We start from the raw sequence: 18469 nt of genomic DNA on the forward strand, positions 1-18469 counted from the left end.
TCTCCTCAAACAAACAGCTCTCTCAAATCACCCTACAGCTAAGCTCAGAGTGGATACACACACAAGTTTCTGATTGTTTTCATTAATGCCTATTCTTAAAGCGGAGCAAACAACCTAGGTTCACCAGGTTCAAACTACCTGAAGAAAGTTTCTAATGTAAGAGGGAGAGAACAAATCAAACAAAATGAATATATAGAGAAAACAAAGAAAAAAATGACACTGGTATCCTCAGAGAAGTAAGAGAAGAAATTGCATTCATGAAACAAGAACAGAAATTCTATTTTTAGGGAAGAAAGAAAGCAAAGGTATTCTCTTCAGACAAGATCAGGGAAGAACAGTGGGGCAGACAGAACCAGGGAGGACAAGTTAAGCTTGGTGATGAGGAATCCCAGAAACTGTAAATTATGGGTGACTATGGTCAGACCCCACCCCCTGCCCTAACCTCCACCGCCACCACTGCCGCCACTGCCCCACAGCAGGGGTGATGAAGAAAAAGACGTGTGGGAGGAGCAACAAGAAATGAAATGGAATCAAAGATGAAAACCAAAATAGGCAACATTTCTACAAAGGGAGCAGATACTGCAGTGCACGGAATATGACTCTAAGAATAACAAGCTGAAAGGGAAGAGGACCCCACAGCCTTTGAGGGTGGGTGAGCACAAAAGAATACCTACTGAATCATTAAGAGATTAAAAGGGCTTTGTTAATCTAAGTACTTGAGAATCTCAGAAATAACACTAAATATCTCATAAAAACACTTCCAGAAGGACGGAGCTCAGGGGGAAGTAAAACAGTTGCCAGGAAGGGAGACCAAATTAATGAGGGTAAGGCAGAAGGCCCAGGATATAAAGTTTAGATTCTAGGAAGGATTCAAAGAGAGCAGATGGCAAAAAGTGCTATCACAAGATATTGGTCCAACCACTCAAGGTGAGCACACCATTTATAAAGGCAAAGCCTGATGCACCCTGGGAAATTGCAGATTGAAGGACAAGAAACTACAGAGCCAGGTTTCCCTCTGATTCAGAAAAAGCTCAGAGGGCCATAACTTAACCACAGAAAAGGGACCCCTGCAGCTTTATCAGTAAGCACATGAAGGATGCCTGTTCACTCAAGACTGAATTAATCTCTTGAGACAGTTCAAAAGAAGTATTTCTCAAGTGATGAAAGTCCATTTGGGTAGAGACAATATTCATGCAGGACACATTTACTAACATTAAAGGTCCCTGACTGCTTGGATTATTAGAAGCTATTTTAAAGTATATCAACATCACAATGAATTTTTCACACCAATTTCACCAACTTAAGTTATATTTGTTTGATCTTGGGTCTTCCCTCACTTTCCTCATCTGTAAGATGGAGACAACAGAACATTCATGGATATTCTGTGAAGATTAATGTAAAACATCTAGAATAAATCTAGTACATAGTAAGCTTTTAATAAATGTTTGTCCATGCAATTATGATTAATATCACCCCATTGCACAGTCATGTAATCTTTGTCAACCTCAGTGCATAAAAAGATCAGAGTCATGTATAAAGGATTGGGAAAAACCAATAAACTCACAATAAACCCAGGGGTAGATCCATAAACCTAGAAAAGACTGGGTTTTACCTCTGTAATCTCATTGTCTGTAATAGCATCTGATATTCATTTGAGAGTCAGTGAATCCATATTAAATGAGAAACTAAGAATTATCATCCCTACTAGAGAAGCAATTCAAACCCCATATCCAATAATTAAAGTTCTACGACCAGATTCCTCATAATTATTATGTATAAGAGGGAATAATTTTTGACATTACTGTTTTTATTTTCTGCACAAATAAGCCATGAGCACATTTTCATGTTACAAAATTTAATGTGTTTTGTTTCAGAAAACTCTTAAGAACTTGTGCAATTACAATTAAAAAAATTAAAATGTTATTAATATACATAGTATATTACTAATATACATGGGTATATATATATAATATACATAGTATGCAAGACAGTATTTAATTTTAAGGCTAAGAAAAAATCATAGTTCAGGTAATTTAAAAACCAAACAATGAAAATATTACAATTATATTCTTTTTTTTTTTTTTTTAAGATTTTATTTATTTATTCGACAGAGATAGAGACAGCCAGCGAGAGAGGGAACACAAGCAGGGGGAGTGGGAAAGGAAGAGCGGGCTCCCAGCAGAGGAGCCTGATGTGGGGCTCGATCCCATAACGCTGGGATCACGCCCTGAGCCGAAGGCAGGCGCTTAACCGCTGTGCCACCCAGGTGCCCCTACAATTATATTCTTATTCTCATTCGACACATTTGTTTTAAGGAGATGGGGGGGAAAAAGTATCTGCTAAGAGCTCTCGTAAGTAAACAACATATGATGTTAAAATAGAATTTGCTATTCTTCTCATTAGTGACCAAACATGTTGCAATAGTTCACATTGTATCACAGATACAAGTCCACTAAATGCCCATTCGCAGAGTAATATTATAAAGAATTTGCTCTGGCTGGATATTGACCAACAAGAAAGGATGTTGGCTGTCAAATACCTGGACCCCCATTCTTCTACAAACACATGCTTAATACCACCTGAAAGAAACAAATGTATTTATAAAATGTGCAAGGTAGATTTGCTGTTCTTTTCTTGCAGCATGCAGTAAGTCTCAAAGCCTTTCAAAGTCTTGTGAAGAACTGCAGAATAGTCACTTGTCCTTCTAGATCACCAACCCAACAAAAACTTAATGGGCTAGAGTGGGTCCTTAATCATTTGGAATAACAAAAATACAGTGCTAGGACTAGAATGGCAGAGAACATATGTTGTGTAGAAATGCAATATGTTCATTCTTTCATTGATTTTATTTCCCCCATGGAAAAAATAAACACCTTCCATAGGTCTCTGTCAGGTAGATTATTAATTTCTGTTTTAAATTCTGGTGTAGTTTCCACTAGTCTTGAAAATGCTTGCTTTTGCTTCTGCATACTCTCCTGGGAGGAGGCTTATGAATTTCTTCTCCCCCATAGAGCTTCCTTGACACTACACTTAGGGAAGGCAATTTTTCCTATCAAGTTCTTTGATGTTCTTTCCTCGTGAGTTTTCTTCAGATACTTTGTGTGTACATTTTTCCTTTTCAATTGTGTGGAACCCAGTGGTATCACAGAGCTACAGGAAACCTTTCCATTGCTACCTCATTTTCAATTATTTTTATTTAATCTCTGAGTCAGACCGTAGTTTTCTCATTGAAGAAATTCCTCATTATTAATGGGGAACTGTTGCAGACTGTTGAATGCATTTAAATGTCGGTAACACAGAGGAGGATTCCATTGCATTTTCTGTATTTCTTGCAGTAGTAATACCTCTCAGGATTCCTTAAGTCTCCTCTGCTTATGGTGTGATGGAACACTTCAGGCTTTTTCTGAGGCGTCCCCCCCACCCATACACACATGGATTGGCAGAGAATAATTCAGCAGCAGGAGGCACTGCAGGCTTGACTTCACATCATACTAGAGGGAACAGGAAACTCATACCACTTCCTATGAAATGCAGTCACCCATTTCCTCTGATTTCGGGTGTGAGAAATGCCAAAAGATTGGACCTGGACTTTCTCCCATGCTCTACATGGCAGAGTTAAACATGGTTGTGCTGCCAGGGCACAAAGGTGGTGGAAAGATCAGCAGGAGGTTCCAAATGACTTCAAAGGGCCCTGAGTACTAAAAGCAAGGCCAAGTCCGTGACAAGCTCTAAGTCTAACTTGTAACCTCACTTAGTTCTAAAAGGACCATTACACATAAAGAGCAGTACAACTTAAGAAACCAGGATTTTCTCTGTGCTGTTTTACTGCTCTTTCAATGAAATGAAATTATTCAATGAATAATTAACCTTGACTGGACTTAAACAAGAAGAAATAGGACATAGAGATGCTTCCACTAACACCAGGTTCCTACTCCTCCTAACCAATAATCAGGGCTATTAACATTCTTTTATGTGAAGAGTGGCAGTTTTACATTTATTGAGAAATCTTAAAACTAGTAACCGCAAAATTAGGTGAAATTAGACACCTAACCTGAGGACCCTTCCAAAAATAACTGAGAAATATGAACTACTCTGGATTAGAAAATCATAAAACTATAAGCAGAGAAATATTCTGAGTAAAGCTTGGAAAAGTATTTCAAGCTACAATAGCCACAATGGACAGACACAAAGCAAGGGAAATAGATCATATCCAGTAATCTTTCCAAAAGCCAAGATGGCTAATTTAGTGTTTACATTTAAGACACTTAGTAGGAATTAAGTTGCCATTAGACTTAGCCTCAAAAACTGGATTTAATTGCTAGCTCTGCCATTTAGCACTTCTTGGATCTTAATTTTTCTTTCCAATCAAGTGGAAATGATAGACATACCTTGCCTTTTTGTGAAGATTTTAAAAACATATTTTAAAAGTACTCTATGAACTGTACAAATAGGCAGAGCTGGGATTATACTGTTGACTGATGGGATGAATGACAGACAAGCACAAACCTTGTCTACCTGTAGTCATTACTTGTGGCCCCATGACAATCACAGGCAGAAGAGCACCAAATTATGTACTACTCATATCTGTTTCTGGTTTAATTTCACGTGTATAATGACTACCCTTTAGGAAGAAAATGCCCATGTGTTTAGATTGTTCCCTTTCGTGTACATAGCACACCATGCGACGAAGCAGGGCAGGTTAGCAGTCAGAGTGTGAATGCACATTCAGGCTGTCCTGAAGTTCAACTCCAGCTCTGCCATCCTGTATTTGTGGGATGTCAAGTCAAATAACTTTTTTGAAGCTGAAGTTTTTCATCTGTGAGATGAGCATAACTATACCTACCTCACAAGGTTGCTGTTAAGATCTTACTCATGTCAAGCACCTGGAAGAGTATCTGGCACAGCCTTAGGCTCTTTATTATCATTTTTAAAATGATTTCCAGATCCTCTCACCTGATCTTATGCAGAGGACGTTTCCAGGTGCGAATAGTTTGAGATGGAATGGATTCTACCTTCAAGTATCCTCAGGCAAACTTTCAGAGCCAACTCATTCCCTCCAAAATTGGCTTTCAAGATCTTACCTTCTTGAACAGCTCTTCTGCTTACTTGTGATCAAAGAAATTATTACTCTGTCTCTCATAGTCCAGACAAGCCAGAAAGAGAAATCCGTTTAAAAGTCACATCTTAACCACTGTCCATTTCTCAAAGTGTAGGTTGACTTCCTCAGCTGGATTCCATTCCATTCCTTCTATCAGGCGTTGGTGACCTATCACCCAAGAACACCCTTTTCATTCCCGTCTCTTAACTGCATTTTCAGTGCTCCTTGTTACCCTTTTCCTCTTTACACCTACCAAAAAGCACATTGTTGAAGGTGAAGGTCAAGTTCTATTCCCATGAAGCTTTCTTGGCTACTTGGCCCCACGTTGACTCTTCTAACTCTGAATTCTTAACAGTACTTATTTCCTGTACCAATAACTTTGCACTTCCCTCACATATTAACTTAACCATTATTATCCAGGGCAGAGTTCCAGGTTTTATACATTTATCTTCTAAGATGGTCTAGAACTGTGCTATGGATAAGATCCTCTATTTTCTGAGTTCTATAAATGAATCAGACATAAAAACATTTTATTGAAAACATCCGAAAGCAATGTAAGTTCAACAGTGATAATTTGGTTCTCTGCTTCAATGCTCTGATTTCATTATCCCAGAGAGACAAATTTAATTACACTTCCTTTTTCTATTATGCATTTTCCCCACTTAGCCACAAGGTGGTCTTCAGTTGCTTTCTTGGCCACTACGATGGTTATAAAAAATGTCGGCAAGTGCTGGCAGGAATCCATATGCTGAAGAGCCCACAGGAGCACATACAGCTCGTTGCCAGCAGTAGTACAAATACTCTCACTATCCATAATGTTTATTGTTTTCTGAAATGAGACACCGCTCATTCCCAAGGCTGTAAATCTAAGCATTTTTTCCCTAAAACAAAACGTTACTAAACAAGAAAAAAAAAATGCAGTAATGATGAAGTGAAATGACAAATGCATGAAATTTTCAGCATCAACTAGGTCAAGGTATGGACAAATTCTAAAGTGACAGAAAGCTGAGTCAGTGTGTAATGGGAAAAAAAAAGTAGGGTTATACCTGGAAATCACTGTCTTTTGAATCATTTTTGAAAATCATGGGCTTTTCCTAAATATATAAAACTATCAGGAAAATGGCTTTGTTGAAATAGAGGATTTCCCCTCACAGGCAAAACCCCGTCAACTTTGCACTGTCAGATTTCCTGGCCTTCCTTTTCCTGTCCACAAAAGGCAGAGCCACGCAGAAAGCCTCATTCCATGGTTAGGGTAAGCGGAGCTACAAGCAGCTACATCCCGTTCTGTATGCAGAAGCGGCTCTGTGAAGGTTCTCCCAAGCATCAGAGTCAGCATCCAGGTTGTACTACACCCGTAAGGAAAAGAATTTCTCTAATGCAGTCATTAAATATTACTGATCTTTCCCACAACTTCTGTTCAGTCTCCAGTTACGAAAGGAATTACTCAGACAGGTTTCATAAAAATGATATTAAGAAAACAGCTGCCTATTAAAAATGTTTTAAATGGTAGAGAGATCCTAAGTCATTTGACCAGCATTATTCGGTGAGGTGGGATGGATCATCCCAAGAACTTTCTACATGAGAGGACACAAAATTTCATCAGCTCCACATTTATACCCTGGTGTGTGTGTGTGTGTGTGTGTGTGTTTGGGGGGTGAGGGGAGTCCTCCTGACATTTGCCCAGTACCTGAAGAGCTGTCACCACTGCAATCTCCTAGTTGAACATTCTCAGGAAAGAGCCTTCCCACAAAAACAATTTGCCCAACCTCAAGCTACAGAGAACCTTTTTAAAGCTTTAGTTGCCTTATTAATGCATTGCAACTACAGAGAAAAATTGCAATTGTTAGATTATTCCAGGGCTTCTGTCTTTTTTTTAATGATTTTATTGGTGAGAGAGAGCGAGCGAGCGCACACAACAGTGGGGTGAAGGGCGGAGGGAGAAGCAGGCTCCCTGCTCAGCAGGGCTCAAACCCTAGACCCCAGGATCATGACCTGAGCCAAAGGCAGATGCTTAACCGACTGAGCCTCCCAGGCATCCCTTGTCTGTCAATTCTTGCAGCCAGTATTGTACTTCCACTTTTCATAGTCCAAATCAGGAGTGATGAGTGATTATGAAAGGCAACTTAGTGCTGGGGAGATGACAACCAGCTGTCCTCAACGCACAAAACATGTAATTCAAAGCAAAGTAATTTCATGCATTTGAAATTTTAAAATTACACAATCCCTGGAATATAGAGTCAGAGAAGACCTCAATTCATGTTCATAAGCTTCATTTCCAATAAGTCCAAAATTCTGAAAAGGTGAACAGATATGTAGAATGGACATTTGTCATTTTGCTTAAAATACCTGAAATATTTTAAATTATTGATTATAGAAACCAGAAGTTTGTTGGATACATATTCTCAAAGCAAGCTTGTGAATAATTGTTCTAAAAGCTAGTTTTCCCCCCCTGGGCAAAATTGGAGACGTCGTTCAGCCAAAGATGTTAAAGGATTTGATGGTAATTCAGCCACAGAGCTCCCTTTCTCTGAACACATTCAGAAACTGCATTTCTGAAAAGTAGGCTAGACAAGAAGATATTCTCATCTGGGTATCTGCGATAATGATGACCATGCAGCAAAGAAAGTCTGGGAAATGCTTTGATGTCTGAGAGACAAGAAGATACAAAATAAGATAAGAGATAGGGGGAAAGCAGCTCAGTAATGACTTAGAATTAAGAGGTAATGGATGGGGGCGCCTGGGTGGCACAGCGGTTAAGCGTCTGCCTTCGGCTCAGGGCATGATCCTGGCATTATGGGATCGAGCCCCACATCAGGCTCCTCTGCTATGAGCCTGCTTCTTCCTCTCCCACTCCCCCTGCCTGTGTTCCCTCTCTCGCTGGCTTTCTCTATCTCTGTCGAATAAATAAATAAAATCTTAAAAAAAAAAAAAAATCTTTAAAAAAAAAAAAAAAGAGGTAATGGATGGTCACGTAGGAAGTTCTCAGTGGGGCTCCTGGAGCAAGAATGTGAAAAATCTGCCCCTAACCCCGCAGCTTAAAACAGTTAATACATGGTTGTGATTACTATTACATTGTCATCATCCTGTTACTACTACTTTTGAGGCAGGGATTTATGGTTTCTTTCCTCTAGAAACAAGGAAGATGGAATTCTATCGGACATGTAGCTCAGGTGATAACTTTGGCTCCTAAACGTGTAGTTAGCTAGCCTGGGTATAGCATCTAAGCGCCAAGGCAGTACACTAGGAAACACAGGTGTTCCGAGTCCTGATAGAATTCCTATCAACTAGACAAATGGAGCCCTTTCAGATTCTGTTTTTTGACTGACATGGAAATTTTAACATGAGAACTGAAAGAAAGTGAGTATTAACAGAAGAAATTGTAGAGTAAAAAAATCCATCTGATGATGGCTTTATGAGCCTTTCTGATTCTGTATTTGGCATATCAATTAGTCATATTACCAAAAGCCTATTTTTAGTGCCAATAGGTGTTTATAGTTAAATATGTAAATTCTATGTAGTCAACTATATAACAAACCTAGGCTAAACTTAGGGTTAAATTCAGCTGAGCCTTTCTGGTCAGTCGCTCCTTAAGCAACTATTAGCTTCATAGTTGATGGGGTTTAGGAAGATTTTTAGAGATGCACAAATAAGGCTAGAGGAATGATACTCCAGAATTTTTCAATTCTACTTGCTCACAGTCAGATAGACACAATCATAAAATAATTTGTAAGATATTAAATAGCACTGATGAAAATAGGAAAAAAATATACAGATGGTTAAGAAGTGAACAGCAAAAAGAAATAATGCAGGTTTCCAACTAAGTAATCATCAAGAGAAAACCGCCATACCATTGAGATTTTACAAAGGACAACACAAAATGTGTTGCAGGATAATAGAAATTAAGCTATAAGAAGCAAAGATATTTTTCGGAATGAAGGGAAAATAATGTGCTCCAACGGTCTTTAGAAACAATTCAAATAAAGTCCTGTGATTTGAGAAAAGAATAGAAAGAAAACACGTAAGGGCCTCAATTTTCACCCAGTCCCTTTTTCCCATTTGGACAATATAGTTTGCACCGTGGACCATCAAAGTATCTATCCCTGTAGAAATAGGAGTACCTGCAATAAAAAAAAAAAAAAAAAAAAAAAAAAAAAAAAAAAAAAAAAAAAAGGAGCAGTCTCATTTCTTTTCACTTGCTAAATTACTTAAAATCATATCAGTTTTGGTCAACTTTAATTTCACTTTTTCATTTTCTCAAAAATTTGATATCAAGTTAATTTGTATTTTAATGACAATCCCATTTGAAATATGCATAATTTAGAGAAGTAACACTTTAAGTCTCAGACTGAAATTTTATTTCTATAAATGAAGACTATAGAGCTCTACTGTTGGAAGAGTCAGAGATAACATATGTTAGACATATTCTACGTGTCTGATAATGGTTAATTCCCATCTATTACTCATGTACAAATATATTTTATGAGAGTTCTAAACATACTGTCCCCAATATCCACCAGATTCTTTTAAAGATCTGAGGCAAACACCATCAAAATGGTGTTCAAAACGTTAAGTTACATATATTGCTGTTCTAGAGCCTTCTTAAAAATAGTTAATAGCTTGGTTTTGAGCACTATTATGTACAGATTTAGGTTTTGGGAAGCTCACAATATTGCTCACTCCATGTAAGACTAAAAGCATTGAAGACAACAAATTAAGGCTTTTCAGGTAAATGTGCAAGTCATAAGCAGTTTTCCAGGAAAAGGCAATGTTTATAGTAGGAATAAGCACAAGCTAAAGTAATTCCGTAGAGCAAAAACAGAAAAAGAAAGTCAACTAGTTCCAACAAATACTTAGTAAACGTCTACTATGCAAGAGGTAGCTTGAAGTTAGAAATGCAGAGAAAGTGTTCTGCTATATATTCAAGTGAAAGGACACTTTCCTATCTGCTCTTGGAGCCAGTGATAATCAATATTTGTTCAGCAGATAAGCAGCAGATGTTTTCATGTTTGTAGAGGTCACAAAACAAAAAACCCTTTGGAGAGTCTATGGAACTTAGAAAAGGCAGGCTAAGATTGAAGTCAAGAAGAACTGTGGTCAGATACGTTGTACATTTATGTGAATATTTTATTTCCTTCCCTGAACTGGTAAAATAGCACAGTCCACATACTCACTTACACAGAAGCTATCATGATGATTAAATAGAAGACTGAAAATACCAAGTATTCTCCAAGACACAGAACAACTGGAAACCTCTTATATTGCTGGTGGGAATACAAATCAATAAAACCATTTTGGAAATAATGTTTCATAGTATATATAGCCTATGACCCAACAATTCTATTCCTACAAATATACCTAATGGAAATGAGTGGTTATGGCCACAAAAACTATGTATAGGAACGTTTATAGCAGTTTTATAAGAGCGCAAAACTGAGAACAGCTCAAATGCTCATCAATAGTAAGATGGGCAAATAATGTGTATTTTATTCACAGAATGACATACTACACTGCAAAGAAAAGAATCAGGGATGGATGTAGCATGGATATGGATACACTTAATAGACAAATGCAGTGAAAAAAACAAATTTTAAAGGGTACATACTGCTTGATTCCATTTATATGGGGACCAAAAACAGAAGTGATCTATGGTGACAGAAGTTAAGACAGTATATCCTTAGAATACTCTTGGACAGAGGCTGACTGGGAAGGGGAATGAAGTATTTTTCTAGTGATAGAAATGCTGCACACTGATCTGGGTGTTATTTGCAATGATATATGCATATGTTAAAATATATATGTAAGCTAAATAATCACCTCATTGTAGGCAAGGTTGTGTGTGTGTGTGTGACTGTGGTAAAAAGGAAAGGTAACTTGGAAAATTAGCTTATAAGTGATCAAATGTATATAAAAAATATCTAAAGTTCTACTGTGCCAATCAGCAATGACCAACATTTTAGCCCTGCCTATGGTCTTCTATTGGTGGTGTTTTTGTCCGTTCCTTCCCAGAGAGTCATCTTCCAGAGACGTATGGCTAAAATGTCATGCTATAACTCAGAGCGTAGCACGAAGCTGGATGGGCACCCATAGATGCTCAAATCACATTCCTAATAATCACAATAATGTCCCTTGTCAATTACCATTCTATACCTAGCAAAATAATCTTCCCATCAACTCTATGAAGTAGGTGTTCTTTATTCCCAGTCTACAGATGAGGAGACTGGGACTTAAAGACCTCATGAATACTAAGCGGAAGAGCAGGAACTCAAATGCTGTATACAAATCTCAGGTCCTCTGCCACAGACACTTTGTTGTTACAGTACACAAATGATAAAACATTCACTTAAACTGCCCTTCTAGCTGAGATTTTCGTCATCATGGTTCTACCCTGAGTGATGTGTTTGGTGCTTCCACCAAAAATCAGAGGCCATCCTTATCAACCAAAATGCCCACAGTTCTGTAGGGAACAGGGCTCAAGGCTTTATTAAGAGCTAGTGTCTACATAGTTTATATAGTCGGGCCATAGCTCCACAGCTTCCTAAGTGGTCTGCTAGGACTTCTCAGGTTACCCCCGTACTAGGTCAGTCAAATGAATGTGCTCAGGACTCTCAGTTATTCTCTTGGTGTCACTGGTTATCTCCTATCCAATTATTATTAAATTTTAATGTTAGGGATAGTTTTTGACATACATAATGGCCCCCTTATTCTGAACATTTAATGCCCTCTTACTCTGAACATTATTCACAAAATCACAAATTTGAATAGTTTTTTAATCATGTCTAGAAAGATAATCCAAGCTCTCTTAGACAGCCACTAACTATTTTGTACTATGACAAAAGCATATATGTGCTTTGATGATAGTGTGCTACCAATCCATGTGCAGAGAGAGAGGGGGCCTTTGTAAAGTAAGACAATGAATTCTTTCCAATCTGCATTGAATAATACTGTCAGCCTACAAGTTTTTGACAGTTCTGTATCCTTTCCTCACCTACTTTTGACAGCCAAAAGTAGATCACATTTATAGAACATCAGCACATTTTTAGGTGGCATGGGCATTTCTTTCCTAGGATGATCTGTCAGATTTAATTCACAAATAGGTAGAATGCCCTTTAGTATTGGCAAATTCATATTCATCTTTCACTTTTTGAGGACAGTTCAACAAAGAGGTATCTCATAGGAGCCTTATTATCCAATAATGTATCTTGGATTAAACCCTTCCTAGGAGGCTAAATCCAGTTGTGGGGGTCTTCAACTTGAGAAAAAGATGTTTAAAGAGAGATTAACTCCGAAGGGAGGGAGAATAAAGCAAGCCTTGAGCAATGGAGTGAAAGCTTTTGGAGAAATATGGAGGTCACTACAGATCTACAACAAACCTTTCTGCATTTCAAATGGGTTCCACAATGTATTGTGTCACCTTAAAACCATAGTCTCAGTTTGCTCATCTGCAAGTGTATTCAACTGTGTGGTACAAAGCCTGACAGTGATGCCAAAAATGTTATCTCTTCATTCACCTGAATTTCTCCACTAACTTAGACCCAACAGGTCTTCAATCCTTGTATTTCTGTGTTATTCTCTGTGGACACAGAAACCCAGGGGATAATTGATGCAACTTCTGACAGCAGCCATTTGTGAGCTGAACTATACAAACCATCTTATAAGAAGCTGTTCTGACTAAAATGCCATCTAGGGTCCTTGCTTTGTGTAGTTTATTTTTCTAACTCTGGGGCTAGACTTGAACTAGTCTGTCACACAGAAATTTGTATTTTTCTTCTAATTACAGAATTTAGGTGATTTTGCTTCTTAAAGAGATGTTACAAAATCATTTTCCTCTTTAGATACTCTTTCAAGTTCTCACTAAAATCTCACTAGAAGACTTTTTCTTTCTCCAATCAGCAAACTTGGTGGCAATTCTAAGTTCTCTGGTTTTGCTTGTCTCACCTTCCCTAGGAGATGGTTTTCTTACTTTCTATGGTTACTGTCTGTGTCTTAATGAAACAAGATGAAAGAACCTGCTGCAGATAATTATAAATATTCAAGTAGTAATTTGGGGGCTTGTTTCGTGGCACTTCATATACAGCTATGGAATTCTCACACTGCCACTTAGATGTTGTATTACCTTGAAAAGATCAGAAGGCTCCCAGCGCCCCATTTCTCTTGTCTTGAAATGGACAAAACATCAGTAATATCTATTCTATAGGATTGCTGTGAGGAACAAATGAGTATCTATAAAACAGTATAGTGGCTGCCATTTAGCAAGCATGTAATAAATTCTAGCCATGGGTTTAACAGGAAATGCATTTAAAATACTTAGCAGCTGGTTTTATTCATCTTAAGTACTTAATATAGAGAATAGTATGTAGTTTAGCACTTTGCTTTGCCTCCAACACTGATAGGCTCTTAACTTCTGAGGTATTGAAGATGTGACATACAGTAGACAAAAGTTTTTAAGTTGATGCCAAAAAAAAAAAAGTGGAAGGACATTTTATTTCTGTTGTTCAAATGTGAAGGTTTTATGATGTCAACAATTTAAAAAGTGTTCTATACTTAATAGCAATACATGCAATGGAAAAAATGTGCCAGATAACAAAAGGAACACTTCTCTCTGGATACCTACTCAGAAAGTGCCAACTAAATAGAAAATCCGTGGTTCTGAGCATTTTGTGAAATAGTGTTCAGAATGTCTTCACTCCAGTAATTTCAGGACTACAAAACCTAGGTATTTTCAAAAAAAAAAAAAATGGGACAAAGCCTACGTATACTTTGTCAGTACAAAGTTTAAGACAGCACAGCTGAAGAATGCATGTCAAGATGTCCTATTCTGAAACACATGAACCCTATTGCCAACACTGTTGTAGAGTTTCCATTAAGACTAACTAACCAAAAGGTATAATACAAATTTGTCTAGTTTATATAAAATTGTTGGTAATGATGTACTCATTTCCTTTTTAAAGGACAGATGCCGGCAGCAAATCTCCTTAGAGTAACAAACTTCATTTTTTTTTTCCATCTTTAGCACTGAACTTCAGAGGAGACCTCAATTAATTGTGTTCTATTCAGTGGCCATTCTAACAACTGAAGCTACGTTAAAATGGAAAGGATTGTTGTCACTTTATTAAGAATACTGTAAAAATTAAGAACTCTATACTGGGTGGTACTTTGAACTCATACTCTGAAGTTGCTGTCATCTCAACAATTCTAATTGTGAATCTGTGCTTTACTACATATCAAGCTCTAGTAGTTTTATAATTAAATCTATACGAATAGAAAAATTAGACAAAAATGGTTTGTAACAGGATATAGATTTACCTGAATACGGAGTTACATAAGAAAAAAGACAGTGTTATCATTAACTGATGCCTCCCACCATTATTGCCACAGGCATTCACTCCACTCCAATATCCATTTTACAACAGATCAATTTCAGTGGCATCCTGATTTCAGTGGTATCATATATTACCAACTGCTCTGACAATAGCTTTGTAATCCTATAGTCAATATTAGATCTCATTTGCATACTTAGCAAATGCTTTCATGAGAATATTCACTATGACAAAGCCTAAGTGATTATTTTTTCTTTGATCTTCTTTTATTTTCCCCCCCTCTAAAGGGATTTTTGGGTTTTTATTTTCCCCCTCCCTCTGAAGATTCAATTAGTTCAGCTTTTCCTATTTGAGCTATCAGGATTTCTACTGGAAGTAGTATTTCCCTTTCCAAAAAATACCGGTCAACCTCATTTAGGGTTGTACTCAAAGGGTACACATTTGTTTCAATGACACGTATGGGACTCCATGGACATGTGTTCAGACAACATGCACTACTGAAGCAAGCCTTGTTGGTTGCCCTATTACTGTATCATCTTCGGTCTCCCTTACTACGTGGCTAAAGTAATTATCCATTTCTGAAAAGAAATTCTATGATAGTATTTAATGTTATTTTCTGAGCACTTGCTAGTATTGCCTTTTTTTGCTAAACTACCTTGCTTTTATCTTCTCACCTTTCTTCCCACTGAATATAAACGAACCTCAAGGACAGCCACTGGCATCCAAGTCTCTTTATCAGCAAAGGAAAGAAAAAGTATTTTTACTCTTAATTCAACTCAATTCAACATGTATTTATTAGGCACCCATTTCATGCCAGGTGCTGAGCCAGGAATCAAGGAAATAGAATTTGTTCCTTTCCTCAAGAGGTTTAGTGGGGGAGGCTGGTATGAAAAACGGAAACCCTGTAACATAATAAACACTGAAATATATCTGTAATGCAACGTGTAATTTTAAGAATCATTTCAGCATGGTGATGAAACACATGGACTCTGAAAGGACTCATTCAGAACTACACTGCCTGGGTTTGAATCCCAGCTCTAGTTCTTACTACCTGTGTGACTTTGAGCAAGTAACTTAACCAAGTTTTTAACTTGTAAAATAAAGATCAAATTGGTGCTACTTCATGGTGTCATTATAAGTTAATATTTATACTAAATAAATGGTTAATACTTACAAAGTGCTTACTATGGTGTTTTGCACATAGTAGAAGCTATATAAATGCTTGTTGAATAAAATAATGGAGAGTTAACTGATGGTTCAGGGAGCGAGAGAAAAGCTGATCCAAGTGGGAGATCAAGAAGGATCTCTTCAGAGAGCTGGTATTGCTTAATAGAAGTCTTTAAGGATGAATCCAGTGTTCCCAAAAGAAATATAAGGAGAAAGCATAAATAAAGACACATGGGTACGTCAAGTCCTTAGGAGGTTTAGTAAAGGTCCAGTATGCTCCTACAAATGGAAGAAAACCTTTATTAAAAAGGGTGACTAAGGAATCTGGGCAGGAGAATGAAAACAAGTTGTGAGAAACAAGGACTTCTGAGATCAATGACTAGGCAATGGAGAGCTTTTACGTACAAGCGCTATGATGCTATTGGCATTTTAGAAAGATAATTTGATTACAGAAAATGAACTGAAACAAGAGACTAAAGGTATGATGGTTAATTAAGAGACCACAGTTGGGGAGGAGACATCCTGGGCCAGAAAATCAGGAGGTCTTTAATGGAGAAGGAGCTAAACATGGCATCCTCCTCTTAGAAGACTGAACCTTTCTCATGATGATGTGCCCAATCTCCTCCTGGAGAAAAGTTAGCATATCTTGTAAAATGCTTAGGTAATTTTCTGTTAAATGCTAATGGTTTGGGATCCCTTCTGGGAAACTTGCTACCTACTCATCCAGCTAATGGTCAGTCAAGAGTGATGACACTGAAGCAGGTATTCTCTTTTCTTGTATCTAGTCTAACTACCAATATCTGGTCTTTTTTTTTTTTTTTCTCCTTTAGTAAGATGTCCCAACTAAGGGGATTCTGAATTAATCTTCTTCAGTTTCCTTCCTTAGAGAAAGCCTTTTTTTTTTTCTTTAAGATTTTATTTATTTACTTGAGAGACAGAGCATGAGCAGGGGAAGGGGCAGAGGGAGAAGGACAAGCTGAGCAGGGAGCCTGACACATGATCCTGGGATCATGACCTGAGCACAAGGCAGATGCTTAACTAACAGACCCACCGATGTGCCCCCTTAGAGGAAACTTGAAATAAAATTTGCCATATGCCTGTCATCGAGTTAGCAGGAAAAAATTAAAGCAGAAATTTGGAGAAAAATGATGCCATTGGTTGGGAAATTTTGAGCTGAAACAACTTACAGAATATCCAGGTAGAGAGGAGGAGAATGGTGTGCCCTATGTGGAAGGCCTACCCCAGGTATTTACTTATCTTCAATCTTAGCACAATCCTGCAATCAGTATCATCCTCATTCTACAGATGCAAATACTGAAGTTATGAAACTTGCCCAAGTCTACTTAACTAATAAGTTGCAGAGAAGATGTTCAGATCATACTCCCCTTGATATCAAGGTCAGGACAAACTCCACTCTGCCAAACTCACCCTGGTGCCTAGTGGTTAAGAATCATTATATATTGCCTTAAATGTAGTTGTTAACAATTTATGATGAAAAGTATTCATGCCTCCATTAAATATAATACTAAAAGATTTACTCCTTTCTCAAGTCAAATTTTAAAATCAGAGCGTATGGCAGCTCTGATCAGAATGATCAAGAGCACAACAACTTTAGGCTCAGGCAGACCCAGGTTTAAATCCTTGACTTTGGAAAACATTCGGCCTTAGTATTCTCCTCTATAAAGATGGAGATAATGTTTCTCTCACAAGATTACTGTATTTAATCAAAGAGTATTTGTCAAAAATTTTGCACAGTACATGGCAAACAATAAATCAAGTAGCTCCTACCACTATTAAAGTTACTTACAATGATGTGGCTCAGAAATATTTCCTCAAGGACACACGCACAGGATTACAGTGAAAATCAAAGGCAAATGACTTAAGTACAACAAGTTAATTTACCTTCTGAACAGAAGCCTAATGAGTATCAGATCAGTTTATATTTTCTCTCATTCCAACCCAGAAAAGATACAGAAGTCTAGAGTTACCCCATGAAACTACCATGTTCCTTATACTATGATACTGAGGATCTAAAGGTAAAAGATACACTTGGCTGCCAAGGTATTTACAGTCTAGTGGTACAGAAAGTGTAAACAAATAAGGACCCTGGTAATGGGATGAGGCCGTTATTTGATTAATATCCGCTCACCTCTACCGCAGAGTAATCCAGACTGGTCAGGATACTTATAGGTAGGTTGATGTACAAATTCAGTTTGAAGCAAGATTAAATTCAGAGTCTGAAACCCAAAATGAAATAGATCTGAATCTCGGATTGCCCTGCAAGTTGATCCCAGGGTTAGGTCAGTTTACTATGGACCTGAGGATAACCCTGAGCTGCTCAGGACATGAATGTTAAATTCAGTGACCTTTGGGTCAGGGTCCAAGAAACAGAATTACCCGACACCAGCTAATTTGAGTTGGGAGACCAAATATTAAAAGGCCAAGAGGACGTTTTGAACCACATCAATAACCATCAAATAAACAAAGCATTTGCTCTGTTCTTAGCCCTGTGCTAGCAACAGGTTAGATCAAAAAGGAGAGCAATCTCTCAAATCCCCACCCTCAAATGATCTGTAATCTAGGTTAGAAGAGAATTAATATACATAAAAGGAAAATGTCCCAATCACAATAAATTCAGTACCTGCTATGGCCTGGACATCTTATATTGATTATCCCCTACAATCCTAATACAAGACTCTTTCGAGGCAGGTAATGCTATCCCCATTTCACAGATGTGAAAAATGTCCAAAGAGATTAAGACTTGAGTCTTGGTTCATACCAGTAAACTTTTAAAAGGGGAAAGGGATTCCGTATCTGTTAACTCCTGATATTTTTTTTTTCTTTTTTAAAGATTTTATTTGAGAGAAAAAAAAAAAACACGAGTGGG

At 37.6% G+C, this 18469-nt stretch overlaps 1 long non-coding RNA gene across 1 annotated transcript in view; it reads right to left on the reverse strand.

Moving 5' to 3' along the window:
* LOC123002097 (uncharacterized) overlaps nucleotides 1–17912 on the reverse strand; it is a 220737-nt gene extending 202825 nt beyond the window's left edge. The window contains exon 1 of the long non-coding RNA XR_006411646.3: nucleotides 17732–17912. This is a non-coding gene — a long non-coding RNA (uncharacterized LOC123002097). The remainder of the gene's footprint in view (nucleotides 1–17731) is intronic.
* Nucleotides 17913–18469: the final 557 nt, after the last annotated feature.

Source organism: Ursus arctos, unplaced genomic scaffold, assembly GCF_023065955.2.
Source record: "Ursus arctos isolate Adak ecotype North America unplaced genomic scaffold, UrsArc2.0 scaffold_8, whole genome shotgun sequence".
NCBI lineage: Eukaryota > Metazoa > Chordata > Mammalia > Carnivora > Ursidae > Ursus > Ursus arctos.